Source organism: Pseudopipra pipra, unplaced genomic scaffold (genome assembly GCF_036250125.1).
Source record: "Pseudopipra pipra isolate bDixPip1 unplaced genomic scaffold, bDixPip1.hap1 HAP1_SCAFFOLD_533, whole genome shotgun sequence".
Taxonomy (NCBI): domain Eukaryota; kingdom Metazoa; phylum Chordata; class Aves; order Passeriformes; family Pipridae; genus Pseudopipra; species Pseudopipra pipra.
This window is the reverse complement of record NW_026991017.1, coordinates 11,766-28,280: the sequence shown is the minus strand read 5'-3', so window position 1 is coordinate 28,280 and position 16,515 is coordinate 11,766. Positions and strand designations below refer to the sequence as shown.

General features: G+C 56.5%; 2 long non-coding RNA genes across 5 annotated transcripts; one reads left to right on the top strand and one right to left on the bottom strand.

Moving 5' to 3' along the window:
• Positions 1-2,717: 2,717 nt before the first annotated feature.
• On the top strand, positions 2,718-10,648 carry LOC135408621 (uncharacterized). Of its 4 annotated transcripts, XR_010427724.1 has the most exons (4): positions 2,718-2,861; positions 3,463-3,602; positions 3,713-4,130; positions 6,289-6,526. It is a non-coding gene; the product is annotated as an uncharacterized LOC135408621 (long non-coding RNA). The 4 variants fall into 4 exon arrangements; XR_010427722.1 differs by lacking the exons at positions 2,718-2,861; positions 6,289-6,526 and adding an exon at positions 10,590-10,648 and having other exon boundaries at positions 3,332-3,602; XR_010427721.1 differs by lacking the exon at positions 2,718-2,861 and having other exon boundaries at positions 3,332-3,602.
• A 3,759-nt stretch (positions 10,649-14,407) lies between these two features.
• On the bottom strand, positions 14,408-15,758 carry LOC135408623 (uncharacterized). Its single transcript, XR_010427725.1, has 2 exons — positions 15,445-15,758; positions 14,408-14,459 (listed from the first exon to the last, which is right to left on the bottom strand). It is a non-coding gene; the product is annotated as an uncharacterized LOC135408623 (long non-coding RNA).
• Positions 15,759-16,515: the final 757 nt, after the last annotated feature.

Below are 16,515 nucleotides of genomic sequence, written 5' to 3'. Positions count from 1 at the left end.
TCAGAAAATTTTTTCATATGTAGTATAAGATCGCGTGTGCTCGTATCGGGAAGAAAGGGTAAAAATTGTTATTATTAGTAATTAACGTGCTGTAAATATTAATTTTTAATTATTACTTGATTTAAAAGTTTTACTTTTCAATTGCATTTTACGTTTAAACAGTTAACAACTAAGAATTAATCTATTAGGTTTAATACAAGATGTTATCATATAATAAATTATTTACTGTTAAGGGATATGCTTTCATAAAGTCATGGATATTGGTTTTTATATTTATAATGTTTTAAAGTTTTCTAAACTGTAAGTGTAATATATATATACTATGTACGAGCATATATGTTAAACGATTCTTTCCACCCCTTCCCCTACCTTTCCTTTTATATATTTCCATTACATATGTAACATATATAAAACATAAATATTAAATCTAAAAAAAGGTATTCGCGAGTAAAGCAATTAAATATTGTAACTATATTATACAACCAATTAAACACACAATAGCTTATAGCGATTAATTATTAATCAACGCTAATTAAAAAAGAGCTAAAAAAATGCTCTAATACTTCAAATGTAATACGCAAAAAAGATTGCTTCTACAACAGTAGGTAGAATAAGTTAATAAAGTAAAGTTATTGCGACATACTGTATGAAGAAAATTCTTATACATCACATTATAAATACAATATATATACAAAGATAAAATAGAATCATTAAGAATCTTTAAACAACAGTAGGTAGAATAAGTTAATAAACTAAAGTTATTGTGACATACTGTATGAAGATAATTCTTATACATCACATAATAAATACAATATATATACAAAGATAAAATAAAATCATTAAGAATCTTTAAGAATCTAATCCCCCCTTCCCCCCCCTACCCCCCCCTTTCCCCCCCCTACCCCCCCCTTCCCCCCCCTACCCCCCCCTTCCCCCCCCTACCCCCCCCTTCCCCCCCCTTCCCCCCCGTCCCCCCCCTTCCCCCCCGTCCCCCCCCGTCCCCCCCGTCCCCCCTCGCCTTGCCTCCCACCCCCCCTCCGCCACTACTCCCCCCTTCTCCTTCCCCCCCCCCCCCCTTCCCCCCCCGTTCCCCCCCGGGCAGGGGGTCCCGGGATGGGAGGAATCGCGGGGCGGATCTCCCCGCTCTGACCCCTCCCACCGCAGGACCCCACTCCCCCGGACGGGGGTCCCCCCGACCGCCCCCCGGGGCGGGGAGTCCCGAGGTGGGAGGGGCCAGAGGGGGGAACTCGCCCCTCCTCCCCTCCCACCCCGGGACCCCCTTTCCCGGAGGGGGCCCCGCCCCCGACCGCCCCCCGCGGGAGGAGTCCCGGGGTGGGAGGGATCAGTGGGAGGAGTTCGCCCCTCTGACCCCTCCCACCGCAGGACCCCACTCCCCCGGACGGGGGTCCCCCCGACCGCCCCCCGGGGCGGGGAGTCCCGAGGTGGGAGGGGCCAGAGGGGGGAACTCGCCCCTCCTCCCCTCCCACCCCGGGACCCCCTTTCCCGGAGGGGGCCCCGCCCCCGACCGCCCCCCGCGGGAGGAGTCCCGGGGTGGGAGGGATCAGTGGGAGGAGTTCGCCCCTCTGACCCCTCCCACCGCGGGACCCCACTGCCCTGGAGGGGGTCCCCAGGCCACCCCTCAGGGCGGGGAGTCCCGGGGTGGGAGGGGCCCGACAGGGGGAAAACTCCCCCCTCCCACCCCGGGACCCCCTTCTCCGGAGGGGGCCCCGCCCCCGATCGCCCCCCGAGGGACGGAGTCCCGGGGTGGGAGGGATCAGTGGGAGGAATTCCCCCCTCTGACCCCTCCCACCCGAGGACCCCACTCCTCCGGAGGGGATCCCCCTGCCCCCCTCCCCTGGCCCCTCCTCCTCCCCCCTCCCCGAGCCCCCCCTGCCCCCGCCCACCTCCCGAGCCCCCTCCTCCGGAGGGGACCCTCATCCCCTGCCCCCCCCGCCTCCCCCTCGTCCCCCCGAGCCCCCTCCTCCGGAGGGGACCCTCATCCCCTGCCCCCCCGCCACCCCTCGTCCCCCGCCCGCGGAGCCCCCCGTGTGATGTCGGGACGGGCCGGAGCCCCGGCGGTGTCGGGCGGTGCTTGTGAACTGCAGGGGGGACCCGCCGAGCGGGCCCGGCCCCGTGGAAAGGGGGATCCAGGGGGGGCGCCGGCTCCGGCCCTCGCGGCTTTATTAAAGCGGCGCCCCCAAGCCCGCGGCTGCGGGGACAGGGGGACGGACGGGACGGGCGGGGGGGCAAGGACGGAGCGGGGGTGCGGGCAGGTCGGGCTGTGCAGCGGAGCAGCGAGGGGGGAGCAGGGGCAGGCAGGGGGGGCCGGGGGCAGGTGGGGGGGCCGGGCTGTGCAGGAGGGCAGCGACAGCGGCCGGGGAGAGGCGGCGTGCGGGGAGCGGGTGGAGGGTGGGGAGGAAGGGAGGGACGAAAAAAAGGGGGAAAAGCAAAAGAAAGACAAAACAAAAGCAAAGAAAAAGGGCCGCGGCAGCGAGAGGCTCCCGCGGCGCTGCTGCCTCCCCGCGCACTGCCCGAGCAAACGGCCGCGGGGGCGAGTTCCGGCGCTTAAATACCCCCGCCCCGACCCGCCCCCTGCCCGTCCCCGCCCCGCGCACCTGGACGGGCCCCGCCTCGCACACCTGTGCGGGCCCCGCTCCGCCCCGGCCCCGCCCCGGCCCCGCCCCGGCCGCGCCGTTTAAAGCCGGCAGAGCCGCGCTCGTCCCGAGTCTGTGGAGGAACCTCGTACCGGGATGCTGCGGGAGCGATCGGCGCGTCGGAAGACCGAGGGTGGCGATGGAGCTCGGCAGGAGGACCGGGACAAGGATCGGGGCCAGGACCGGGACCGCGACCGGAGGAGCGAGGTTGGTTTGGGGCTGGGATGGGGCTCGGCATCCGGACGGGGACCAGGATCGGTGCCGGGCTCATCCCAGCCCGGCCTCGCCGCCTGTGCCCCGGCAACGCGGGCGAGAAGAGCCGCTCCGGGCCGGGCGCTGGGGCCGAGCGCGGCGGGGCCGCTCGGGCCGGGGCTCTGCCGGGGCCCGGTCGGGGGAGAACGGCGGCGCGTTCGTCGTGTAGACGCGGAGCCGGGGCTGGGACCGGCCGGGGCGCGGGGACACGCCGGGCCGGCCCCGGGACCCCCGAGGAGGGGTGCCGCCCGTACCCCCCGCGGGATCGGAGCTTCCCCGCTCGGGCACCCCCGAGGCCACCGCACCCGCTCCCGGGGCGAACATCGCCCGTCTCCCCCTTAAACGCGGCCCCAGGAGGTTCCCACCCCCAGGGCCCCCCGGGAACGAGGGATCTGGGGCCCGCCGGGGCTCCGGCCACGGGCCCGCTCCGGCCGCGGGGAGCTGGGGGCCTGCCGGGGAGGGAAGAACGGCGGCAGCCCTTTCCCCGTTCCTCCCGTGCTCCGGGACCCCGAGCAGAGCTGCTCGTTTGTCCCCGTGTCCCTGTGTCTGTCCTCAGGCGGCCCCAGGAGCTGGCACTGACCGTGCCGCGGGTCGGGCACAGGCTGCTCCCAGCTCTGCCTGCGGAACTTCGGCAATTACCGACAGCAGTTCTTTGCCCTGCCATCCAGAAGGTGCGGCTCATCTGACACCAGCCAGGTGAGACCTGAGGCTCTCCTTCCTCTCCCCCGCTTTCTCGGCAACTCGCACCCTCCGGGCAAACCCTCTGGTTTCAAAATCCCGTTGAAACATTTCCTCTTGATTTGCAGACGGGGAAGGCCCTGCCTGGGAGGGAAACGGCTACAGGGGAGGAAACCAAGAAATGCTCCAACCGGATGGTGCTGCGCGAGTCAAAAGAGGGGCAAGACCGCGGGCAAATACAGTCAGGAAATGAGCTTTTATTCAATCTCTGCAGGAGCCCTTCGCAGCCACGGGCCGGAGGGAGCGCGGCCGGCTGGGCTGTGCCCGGCTGGGGACGGGCACCAATTCATCGCTGCCCTGCTCAGGGAGGTTTTCCGGCCCCGTCCGGGCTTCACCCAACGGCTGCAAAGGTGCTCGTGCGGCATCCGAGCTCATTTCCAGGGATAAAGGAGCCAAACGAGTCCGGAGGGATCCCTCGCTCCGAGGCAAAGGCGTTTGGTCGAGTGTCGCCGCCTGGTCCCGCCTGCGGGGGAGCGTCTCCTCCAGGTGAGCCTTCGGAACCCAAAATGCCGGGGGGACTCAGGTCGGGGCCGCTTTTCGGGCCCGGAGTTGGACGGAGCCCTCGGCGGCTCCCGCTTCCCGCCAGGAACGTTCTCGGGGCTCCCTGGGCAGTCCCAGCTGGGCAGGGAACGCGGGCCGGGAGGAGGCCGGAGCGACAGACAGCGACCCAGCCCTGCTTGGGCTTCCTATTGCCAGGGGATGGAGGAGCTGTGCCCTGGAGCTGTGCCCTACAGCCCCCGTGGGGTGGGCACGGGGAAAGGGCTGCCCGCGGCTCCTCAGCCGGGCGCTGCTCTGGACGGGCCCCCTGAGATGCCTCACCCTGGACACGCCCCAGCGCCAGCCCCAAAGGACCCAAAGAATCCAGCTGGCATTCGGCAGTGTCGGCACGGCGGGGCTGCAGAGCAGCGCGGGCAGCCATTCCCAGGGCCCACCTCCCAGAGCTCCCCCGCGCCCCCCACGTGTGTCCCGCCCGCCCCAAATCCCTGCCCTTCCAGCCGGAGGCCAGCAGCCAGCAGCAGCCTTAAAGCCAGGGCCATGTGCCCTCAGCGGCACTAAATCCCGAGCAAGAGCCCTCGGAGATGCCTGAAAAGAAAAGAGGGTGCTTGGAGAAAGTTGGGCTTGGATGCAATTCGCAGTTTTTCGGGGACCCAACCGCACCTGCAGAACCCGTGGACAGCTGGAACAGGTGGGTCAGAGCCGAGGTGCCCTGAAGGCAGGGCTGTGCATCCCTTTCCTCGGGGAAAAGAACTCCCGGGGCCGCTCCCGAGGCTCGGAAGGGACAGCGGCTTCCCGCCCGGACAGACGTCCTCGCCCGTGCTCAGGGGCTGCCTCGCCCCGGGCCGGGAGCGCGTCCGGCCCCCGCCTTCTCCTGGGCCAACACATCCCCTGGAGCCCGGCCCGGGGCGGAAAACCGGCCCAATTCCAGGGAGCTCGCTCAAGTCCCCCCAGGGACACCAGCGGGGCTGGGGAGGAGGGTTATAAACAGCAAAGTCTGTGGAATATCAACCTGTCCTTGTCCCGATCCCGCTGAGCAAACCTGGAACCGTGGCTGCTTCCTGGCAAACCTGGCGTTAGAGCGGCAGCTCTGCGGGGGAACAGCCGGGCTCCAGGAGGCACTGGGAGGCTGTTCCAGCAGGAATTCGGCATGGAATTGTGGGCTGTAGGTAGAATTCATCCAAACCTGCAAAGCTGAGACCGGCACCCAAACCTGGGCCCCCTGCAGAGAACAATCTTTGTGCTGCCGTGTCGGCCAAAGCCGCTGCCCAACAGTCCCCTCGTTTGACTTTCTAGGTGAATTGTGCACAAGCCAGTCCCCCATTCCCTATCCAGGCTGGGAGTGCTCGTGCCCTTGGCACAGATGGCTCTGGCTGGCAGGAACTGAGAGCAGGACGTGGGGCAGAGTGGATCAGCTGCCCAGGGAACATCCAGGAGATGAAGCTACGGGATCCTCATTCCAATCAAGGGAACACATTCTGTCTCTGGCAGAAGCCGGAGCCAAAGCAGATCCCGCCTGGCCAGGCTGGGGGCAGCAGTTGGATCCACTCTGGGGGAAAGCCCCTGTGCCTGCCAGGAGCTCTGACTCTGTTTGTCCTGCCAGCTCTGACCAGTGTCAGGGCCACTGGGAGGGATTCAGAATCCACAGAAATCCCAAATCCTACTGAGGGACTCAATCAAAGAAGAAAGTAATTTTTGTCATAAAAAGATTAAAAAAACTGTTAAAAATTCTAGGACAGCAATCCTGGGATTCTCAGGAAACTTAGTAGTGCTCTTGGTTCCATTTCAATGGATCTTTAGTCCGTCAATGAGCAGCTTGGAGAACTTCCCCTGGGATTTAGAGGCTGAGCAGGGTTTGCTTTGGATTGCCTGGCACCTCTGGCCCCAGCTGGTGCAAACACAACTTGGGCCAATGTGGTTAAACACACTTTCCTACAAAAACAGTTGCTGTATCCCCTAGAAACTACCCCAAGTTTGCAGACAAAACCTTCATCTCGGTCCCTCCTCAGTTATCCCAGGTTTTCCTGGCTGGGAGCTGCAAGGAGGCTGTAAATTGAAAGGCAGAAAGAGAAGATCTGTCAGCAAAAGGCACAAAGAAGGGGACAGGTTCAGAAAACATTTCTGCAATCTAATGAATAACTCTTTCCAGTTTCCCAGGGAGAAGAACAGGAACTCACAGCCACCAAGGCCTGACAGTTCCCTGCAGCCAGAGCTCAGCACACAGCCAGAGAGGCAATTCCAGCATCTAAAAGAAAAAAAAGAAGAAAAAAGTGATTTATTTTGTTTTCAAGTTCCTTTAAGTTGTTCCAAGCAAAGCAAGCCTTGCTCTGGTTTCAGTTGGGTGAACAGGGAGCGCTGGGCACAGGGCACGTCATTAATGCCCAGGGGATGGGGCTTTGTGGGGGAGGGAAGAGCAGCTGATGGAGTTGCCCAGTCCAATTCCTGCCCCAGGCCTGACTGGCCCAGGACAAACCCTCTGGCAGGCAGTGGGTTTGTTCCCTCTCATGGTCAGTGCCCAGTGTGTCCCTGTGGGCAGTGCCAGGCTGGGGACAGGCACACGCAGCTGGCAGCACTCTCTGCCCCAAACAGCCTCGGGGGGCAGCGCAGCCCCGGGGATCGAGGGGGGCTGGAGGCGGCCCAGGAAAGGACCCCCCGCTCCCCCCATGATGTCCTAGGGGACATCCACACTTACCCTCACAGTTTTCCCTGCCTGCAAACTACTTATTACCTCATTTTTACCTCCAAACATTCATCCTCTGCCACACAGATGACCTCAAAGTTTCCCCAAAACCTCCTTACCTGTCCACTACTGATTACCCCAGTTTACCCCAGGAGCTGCATTCTCTCTGCTGCACATTACCTCAGGTTTGACAGACAAAGATTTCCCTCCCTGCCCACTACTGACTGCCTCACCTTACCCCAAAAGATTCATTCTCTCTGGGACAGACTGCCCCACATTTTACTCCCAACATCTGCCTTACCTGTCCACATCTGACCAGCTCCTTTGTACCTACAGAGGGTCATTCTGCACCCCACACACACCTCAGGCTTATCTCAAACCTCTCCCCACCTGTCTGCCACCCAGTGCCTCATCTTTACCTCAACAGGTTCCTTCTCTTCCCAGCAGATTACCTGAACTTTAACACCCACAATTGTCTGTGTCTCTCACCACTCATCACCTCAGGTTACCTCAGTGTGTTCATTCCCTGCCCTGCAGAGAATGAACCTCCTTTTTAACCCCCAAACTTTCCCCTTCCAGCCCACTCCTGATTACCTCTTTTTGAACACAAGAGTCATTCTCTCCCCAGAGTCTTCCCTACTGCACACTCCTGATTGCCTCTTTTGGACCTCCAAATATTCATTCTCTGCCCTGCAGCTTTGCTCAAGTTTCACCCTCAGAAATTTCTCTGCCTCTCCCCTACTGACTGCCTCACTTTATTCCAAAATGTTCCTTCTCTCTGCTGCACATTGCCACAGATTTGACCCCCACAATTTTCCCTACAAGTCCACCACTGAGTACCTCATGTTCATCTCTCAATATTCATTCTCTACCATGCAGATTACCTCAGATATTTCCCTCCCAATTTTCCCTATGAGTCCACAACTGATTACCCCAGTTTACCTCAGGATGTACATTCTCTCTGCTCCACGTGACCTCAAATTTTACAAACAGAATTTTTCCCTACCTGCCCAACACTGACTGCCTCACTTCACACCAAGATATTCATTCTCTCTGCTACAGATTGCCCAGATTTTACTCCCAAAATTCTCCTTACCTACCCACATGTAATCAGCTCCTCGGTACAAATACATGTTCATTCTCTACCCTGTGGGCTACCCCAAGTTTACCCTAAAACACTCCCCAGCTGTCCACCACTGAGTACCTCATTTATCCTTCAAAATATTCACTCTCTGCCCTGGACGTTCCCTCAAGTTTTAACCCCAAAGGTTTCCCCCCCTCCTGCCCACCCCTGACTGCCTCAGTGTCCATCAGGAGGTACATCCTCTCTGCTACAGGTGACCTGAAATTTTACAAACACAAATTTTCCCGACCTGCCCACCACTCACTGCCTCACTTTACCTCTAAATGGTCCTTCTGTCCTCTACAGATGAGATCAAGTCTTACCCCCAACATTTCCCTTCCTCTACATCATCAATTATCTCTTCCTGACACCCCAAATTTCCATTCCATCCCTACACATTCCCTGAGTGTTTCCCTCCCAAGCATCCTTCCCTTCTTCCCTGTTTAATAACTCACACTCCAGCCCCAGGCTCTCCACTCCCCCCTCAGTGGGACCCCTCCAAAATGCCACCTCCCTCCCCTCTGCAGCACCTCACCTTTTCCTACACGAACAGTTGCTGGGTCCCCTCAAAATTACATTTCTGCAATCTAATGAATAACTCTTTCCAGTTTCCCAGGGAGAAGAACAGGAACTCACAGCCACCAAGGCCTGACAGTCCCCTGCAGCCAGAGCTCAGCACACAGCCAGAGAGGCAATTCCAGCATCTAAAAGAAAAAAAAGAAGAAAAAAGTGATTTATTTTGTTTTCAAGTTCCTTTAAGTTGTTCCAAGCAAAGCAAGCCTTGCTCTGGTTTCAGTTGGGTGAACAGGGAGCGCTGGGCACAGGGCACGTCATTAATGCCCAGGGGATGGGGCTTTGTGGGGGAGGGAAGAGCAGCTGATGGAGTTGCCCAGTCCAATTCCTGCCCCAGGCCTGACTGGCCCAGGACAAACCCTCTGGCAGGCAGTGGTTTTGTTCCCTCTCATGGTCAGTGCCCAGTGTGTCCCTGTGGGCAGTGCCAGGCTGGGGACAGGCACACGCAGCTGGCAGCACTCTCTGCTCCAAAGACACTTCTGGCCTCCTTGGCAAACTGCCTCTGACACTTGGTTTTCTTCAGGAGAAATTAAGGAATTGCTCATGGCAGTTTGGAGATGAAGTTATCCCAAAGGGAAGGAAAGAACAAATATTCCTGTCAGAGCCCTTGGGATCTGCTGGGCTGAATTGGGAAGGGCCCATTATCTGCAGAGCAAATACAGGACAACCCCAAACACAAAGCCCAGCCTGTTCAGTGGGGTGTGAAAGCACCACTGGGACAAACCTCCACTCTCCTGATTCTTTTCAGGGACTGCTCCAATCCAGCTCTGAAGCTGCCAAGCCCAAACTGTCCCCAGTGCTCTGGAACAACAGGATCTTCTCAGGGATGATGCATTGGAAGCACAGTCCCAGCAAACACTCCCAGACACACAGAGGCACAACTGGAGCTCATGGCTGGGGCTGGGAAGGGCTGCAAGGAGGACACAACTCCCAGGTAGGGCAGCCTCGGCAGCAACAGCAGCAAATTCCCAGCTTGGATGGCAAAGCAGAGAGACAAAGGCTGGCAATGCCCATGGCATTGGTAGCTTTCCCTTCTGCTCCCTGTGGGGCCACAGCCCGGGAGGAAATCTCCAAGGGGGACAGAAGACCTCAGGAGGCAACAAAAGACAGCAGCGTCTGTTGCCCTGGTCCTGTTCCAACTCAGCCTGCGGGCCCAAACCTTCCCCCTCCAGGGAAACACTGACCTTCCCGGTGTCAGGCTGGAACACAGCCCTCATTCTCACCTTCCACACGCTCCCAGGCTCACCCCAAATTCAGGACAAGGGGCCAAAGGCCCCTCGGGCCGGGGCTCTCTCTGTCTCTGCGGGCTCAGGGACTGCAGCCACCAGGGCCCTCCAGCACGGACAGCCTGGACCCAGAGCAGATCCCTGGGCATTAGCAGCGTCCTGGGCATCCCTGGAGACAGAAACCATCAGCCTCTGGGATAGCACTTCATTGCCAGCACACACAGCCTGCCAAATTTAGGGGGGCAGCTCTCGGACCACAAAGCCCAGTCTGACCCAGTTCTCCTGGGCACCAACACGGACTCCACAAACCCACCAGAATGAGAATGTTCTGCTGCTTTGACAAACTTCAGCCCAGCTTTGCAAACCTCAGTCCCTGCAGCTCCTGCTCTCCAGAGCCCTGTTCAGGGCTGGCTCCAGTTCCCTGGAGAACCTGCCCCAGCCCCACTCTGGGCCAGCCTGAGCAGAAGCCACTGGGCTGCACAAGGAAGAACCCTCCCCTGGCTGCTGCAGCTGGAGGGAGATCCAGCTCCCAATGGAATCCTGGCAACAGCCTCCCAGAGGGTCTCTCCACAGCCCTTGGCAGTGGCTCAGAATGGCAGCAGCTCCAGTGCCAGCTGGGTCCCTGCACGAGTCCTTGTCCCAGCCCTGCCACACGGACACACACGGGAGACACCCACGGGCACACAGGCCTTGCCTGCACAATTCCTCACCCACAGCTGAGGGAAAGCCACACAATATCAAGAAATACCCTGGGCTGAAAGCACTCATCACTCCAGTCCATCAGGACTTGGAGGCAGTTGGGGAGGCAACAGACCCAAATTCTAATCCTACCTCTACATTTCTAACAGGTTCTCTTAGAAAGATCCTGGACAGGAACTCAGACAACAGAACCCAAACACTGCACAAGTAATAGCAGAAGGTTTGCCAGGAAGAACAGAAGTTCCTTGTTTTCCTTAACGCTCTGGGACTGTAGGACCCAATCTTTGCAACCAAGGGACACCAGAGATGTGATTAATACTTAAACCTCTCCACCATGGTTCTGTCTCAGAGAACTGGGCCAGCCCTGAGCTACTCCCAGGTGCCTGCAGTGCTTTGGGGAGGGGCAGGACAATGTCCCACTTCTACTTGGAAACATTCCAGATGAGGAAAAGCCACTTCCCTTCTCTCTCTCTGACCCAGAACCAGAACAGTCCTGTGGGACAACACGGACTATGCACGGATGGCCCGAGTCAGTGGGGGGAAAAAAACCTAAACAAACGAAACCACCCCAAATTTCAAGATAAAAACAGGCTGCTTCCTTAATAGGAACACACCAAACTCATTGAAGCCAGAGAGAAAATTACAAACAAACAAACAAACAAAAGACCCAAAGAGATACTTTGCATTGATCATTCCGAAGGAAATTCTCCACAGATCAGAAGCAAGTACCAATACTTTGTCCTCTATTGAAAATTAATGACTTGAGGGGCTGGACATGTCCAGTGAGGGTTCAGGGCTCTGGTGGGTCCTTTATGGCTGATCCCGACCGGCCCAGGCCAAACCCAACCACCCCCATCCCTGCTCCATCCCAAACCTGGGGGCAACATTCAGACAGTTTGGAAATACTGCCCTTCCCTGCCACTCCGTCCTTCCTTACACATCCACTGCCCAGGGAGCAAATGCCAACACCAGGAGGAGAGAAACGTGTCCCTCTGACTTACCCCACCCCACGGGTAGCACCAGGAGCCCCCAGCCCGGCCAGCGGGGCTGCAGCCTCTTGCCTTTGGCTGCTCCCAGCCCAGGGCACTTGGCAGAGCTGGGCTGGAGCAGGGCTTTGGCCTGGCCTGGAAGAGAGGAGAACAAGGCAATTAAGGGCACTGGGCAAGTCAAAGGCTCCTGCCCTTCACCCTTCTCTTCAATTGCTCACTAGAGAGTTTTAGCCATGAAAAATCCAGGGGGGACAACAAATAAAATGGGACCTTTTCCACCATTTTTATTCCTCTCTATTTCAGGAACTAAAAGGAGGCTCATCTTTCTTACTGCATTCCTTGCCCCACTTGAACAGAACCCTTTTCATTCCAAACCTCCCATGGGAGTCAGTCAATCCTCTGCCATTGGACTTTGGACAAAGGAAGAGACACCTGGGACGATGGACCCCAGGAAATGAGGGAGAGAAACCTGACAGGGAAAGGATTCAAGGCACTCCAGAACTCAGAAATGTGTTCATGCCTTGCCAGCCCACCCCCATTCTGTGCCACCCACCTGAGCTGGGCAGGTGAGGCCAAGGCTCCCCTTCCTCCTGCCAATCATTGTCCCAGCACACGGATCCCTGTGCTGGGCAGCACTTGGAAAAACCTGGGAAAGGTAAAAGGAAAATGGCACTGTCTGTCAGAAAACATGTCTGTGAACAAACCTTCTGGACAAATGTAATCCCATCCCTCTGCTCCAATAAACCCAGGGCAGGCAGGTCTCTCCAGCCCAGGGAGAACAGGAAGGAGAACTGCAGGAACACAGGCAGGCACAGGCAGCTCTTGGCACTGATTCCCTGCAGACCTCTCTGCACTTGGGGCTCCTGGCACTTCATTTATAAAGAAGGGGGGGGCAGCAGCCCAGGAATGCCCCTCAAAAACACAGAGAGAGAACAGGAACAGAGGTTGTTCGGGAACAGGCTGTGTGCAGCAGGGATGGGAACTGTAAGGAGGGAGGCTGGAGGAAGGCAGGGGGTGAGCACGGGCCTGCCTTGGATGGATCCTTTTTCCCTTTGCTCAGGGGCCTCAGCTCCACCCTCTCTGAGAGCAGCAGGGAACTGCTGCAGGGGAAGAGTTCATTTAGGCACAAGCCAGTGATGCAGCCACTGGGGCAGGGCAAGAGGGGAGAGGAACTGACACAAAAATGACACAATCACCACTGAAAGGGACTTTATTGAGCTGCAACACAAACACATTCACAGCCCGCCAGGGCAAGAGGTGCCCACAGGACACCAACACAGCAGGTGGGCTTGAAGGAGCATCATCTACTCAAGTTATGGAGCCAGGGGCTGACAGTTGGGATCCATCCCAAAGATGCACTCAGGCATCAGGGCCAAGTCCTGCCCAGTCACTGCAGACAGTTCAGCCCCAGCAGCAGTGGCAATTTCTGCCTCTCCCTCCAACATTATTTGGGACCCAACAGCTCAAGGCTGTGGAATTTCAGCTTCATAAATGTTTTACAAAGTTGTACTTCCTGAGAACTGGTGCATTTTTGAGTATTCCTGACTCTTCCAGTGCTGCACTTGCCAGGATCCTTTGGGCTTGGTGTTTTGCTGACAGGCAGGGCACTCCAGGAAACAACTCCTCACCACTCATGGAATAACAGGAACAGCTGGAATCAGAGTGGGGAAAGGAATTCTGTTATCCTGATGATGTTGGGCTGCAGGACACAGGCAGCAGGTACCCAACAGTTGGACCAATACTCGCCTCGGGAGGATGATGCCAAACTGTGCCATCCCCTGCCCCAGCCGATCCCTTTGCTCTTTTGGCAGCACTTCCCAGAACAGCCCAGCAGGCAGAGCCCAGGGGACGGCCCTGCTGCTGTGACACTGGGGCTGGGACTGGCACCGCTCACACAGGGGGACAACGATGCCAGGGAGACCCCCCCGGACCCGGCACCGTAAGGGAAACTACAGCACTGCATGGCAACAGTGCTCCCAGCCCCTGGAATCACATCCATCCAATCCCACTGAGGGCACCAACAGCCGCCCGCACAATGAGCCCGACAGACCCCGGCCCTGCCAGAGAGTCCCCCCGGGCACAAAGGGACACTGACCCCTGGGCAAGGGCCATTTGCTTCCCACGTCACCTTGTCCTGGGGTCCTGGTTTGGAGCTGCTTTTCCATCTCCATCCAAATCAAACCAAGGCTCCCGACCCAGGCACCTTTTCCAGGGAACTTTCCAGGGAACAGCATCGCCCAGAGGGACCACAAGGGCTGTGAGGATGGCCAGGATCCACAGGTTCTGTAAGATATCAAGCTACAACATGGCAATATCATTCCCTCCACTAACATTTATTCACAGGAATATATTCCCATTTTCCTTGTCTGCATTTAATCACTAATTCCGTGATGGTGTCACTCGGGAGCCAAGTAGCCAAACCACTGCCAACTGACCCCAAATCCCTACAAACCTGACACTGCCCTAGTTCTTCCTGTTTCATTCCCACAGGTACAGTGTCTCACTCAGCTCATGGACTACTTTTGCCTCCCCCCTTTGTGACTTTAAACTCCCTCTGGCACGGGTTATAAGCTCCTGCTTTCCAAAAGTGCTTCCCACTGACAGATGTGGCTGACCCAGCAGTGAGCCATGCATGCTCCCTCTCTGCTCCCAGCACTTGCTCTGGGGCTTTTCCCCATTTCCCCAGTGATTTGTGCTCACTGTCCAGGGGATCTACACTTGTTGCTTCAACCACAGGGCCGGGGGCAACTCCCTCCCGAGGCCTCGCTCCTGCCCCGGCCCCTGCTCTGGCTCTGCCTTGGATCCACCATCTCCATTCCATGGGGCTGCCTTCCTGAGCAGGGCCTGGCCTGGGCATCCTGGAGGAGCTTTTTACCCAAGGCCTTAGGGGGATTTCAGGCCCTCTTATCATTTATTAAGTTTCCACTAAAGCCCAAGAACATACTCAGAGCTGCTTCTCCAACAGGGTGTATCTTGGGCTGGCTTCCAGTAACTTCCTATTCCCAAATCCTAAGGGCACTTCCTTCCTACCTGGAACAGTTCATTAGGATACATGCCCAGAATAAAGACAAGTGCCACAAGCATTCAAACACAGAAGGTACCTTTATTACAGTGAGAATAATAATAATAATAAACTTAGCAAAGAGAATCAAAAGTTAAAAAAGGATACAAATGAACTGCCTTATTGTGTGGCATTAAAACAAATACTAAGAACAGCATTCAATACAGTATAATCTTAACTAGTAAAAAGGGAGTCAAAGGGATACCAAAAAGGATCATAACACAATCTTATGGATAACTATTAACACGATATTTGGTTAGTAATAGGGGAAATTAAGGGGAAAATATTATGAATACTAAATAAAGGGTATTAAAGGAACACTAAAGGATATTTAAAGTCTTCTTTCTCGATTGCCTCCTATCACTAACCTGTGCCCACCCCCCCAGCCAGGCAGGGCTGTCAGGATCTGCAGCAGCTGGTCGGTGCCCATCCCTTAGCGGGCGGCCCCGCGGAGCAACACAGGCTCGGTGGCAGGATGAGGATCGCTCAGCTCAGCAGTCCTGACAGCCCATTTGATCAGCTCCACATTACACCACGTAGGGCCAGGACGCAGTGTAAGGGGAGGCCTGAATGGCAGCCAAACACCGCCTGATCATTGCCTGGTGGCAACAGTCTGGGCCTGCCCTACTTGTAGGGCAAGGGGCCAGCCACCCCTGCCCACATCATCTTCCTCTCACCATCATCTTTCCCACCCCTAGATATGACCTCTCCCATGGTGTTTCAAGGGTAGATGTACCTACCTTGCAAGATGTAGCAGAACCAAGGAAGAACTCAGCTCTGATAACAGGGGATATCAGGCTGACTTGCTGAAAAGCACAATGGACCTTACAATTAGCTTGTGCCATCAAGTTACATTGTACCACACTCGAGCTGGTTTCACATCCTAATAGGATTTCTTTCTCACACCTCTATGCTCCATTGATCATCTAATTCAGGAGTCCCCCCTTACACGACCCTACTTCTGCCAGAGGCTCCAATTGGCATCATTAGCACTGGCAGGAACCTTCAGTTCCCCCTCTGCAGCTCGTATTGGCCACAGGTCTGGAGCCTGTTGAATTGCTCCCCGAGCTGTTTCCAACCCTCCCTGCTGCTCATTTCCCACTCAAACTCACACTTCTGCCCTAGGACTTTATGGCCCAGGCCAAGGATTGGTCCCAAAGGAGGACCTTGTTGTCACCAAAAGCCAAACCAACCAATAAACTGCTGGGCTTCCACCTTGCTCTGGGGGTGACCAAGCCTGAAGTCTCCTGCCTAGTCCTGGGCAATACTTCCGGGGGACCACAACACCTCTGAGATCCTAAAAATATCACAGGTTGGGCAGGTCTTGAATTTTGTCTGGATTAACTCCCCCCCTTCCTTTCCATGTGCTGCCCTACTCATTCTAATGGTGCTTGTACTCCCTGAACCATTCCCTCACCCATCCAACCATCCCTTGTGCCCTCTCTGACAAGGACAGTGGGTCCAGGTGTTCTGCCACGCTCCCAGGGCACAGGGTGGGACTGTGGAGCCACCCTCGAGGGGGGAAACGTGCCCTGCCTGCCCTGCCCAGGGAAAGGGAACTGCCCCCAGTGTTCCCCAGCACAAGGCACCCTTGGGAATATCCCCTGCAATGGGACACTCAGGGACAGCAACAAGCACTGCACGAGGCTGCTCTGGCACAGGACCAATTTTAAGCTCAGCTTTTCTCTGGACCACTGCACTTTGTTTCCCACCTCATCCTGCAGTCAGAACTTGCTGTCCTTGTAACTTTTTAGGGTGACCATAAATTACAGAGGCCTCTGCTCCAGCACCCACAAGGGCCTGAACCATCTGAAAAGATCCATTTTTCCAGGGAATTCAAAGCTCCACCTGAGGACCAGGGTCTTTTCTCACCCATCCTTGTGCTGCAGCTTGGCCTCCATCTCACTCTGCTTTCAGTTCTCTCCATGGTTGAACATTGGCAGCCCCGGCCCTGGGTGGAGCTCGGCATCCTGATCCCATCCCTCCTGGCCCCGGAACCGCTGACTCAGCAATGGGGGGCCCTCC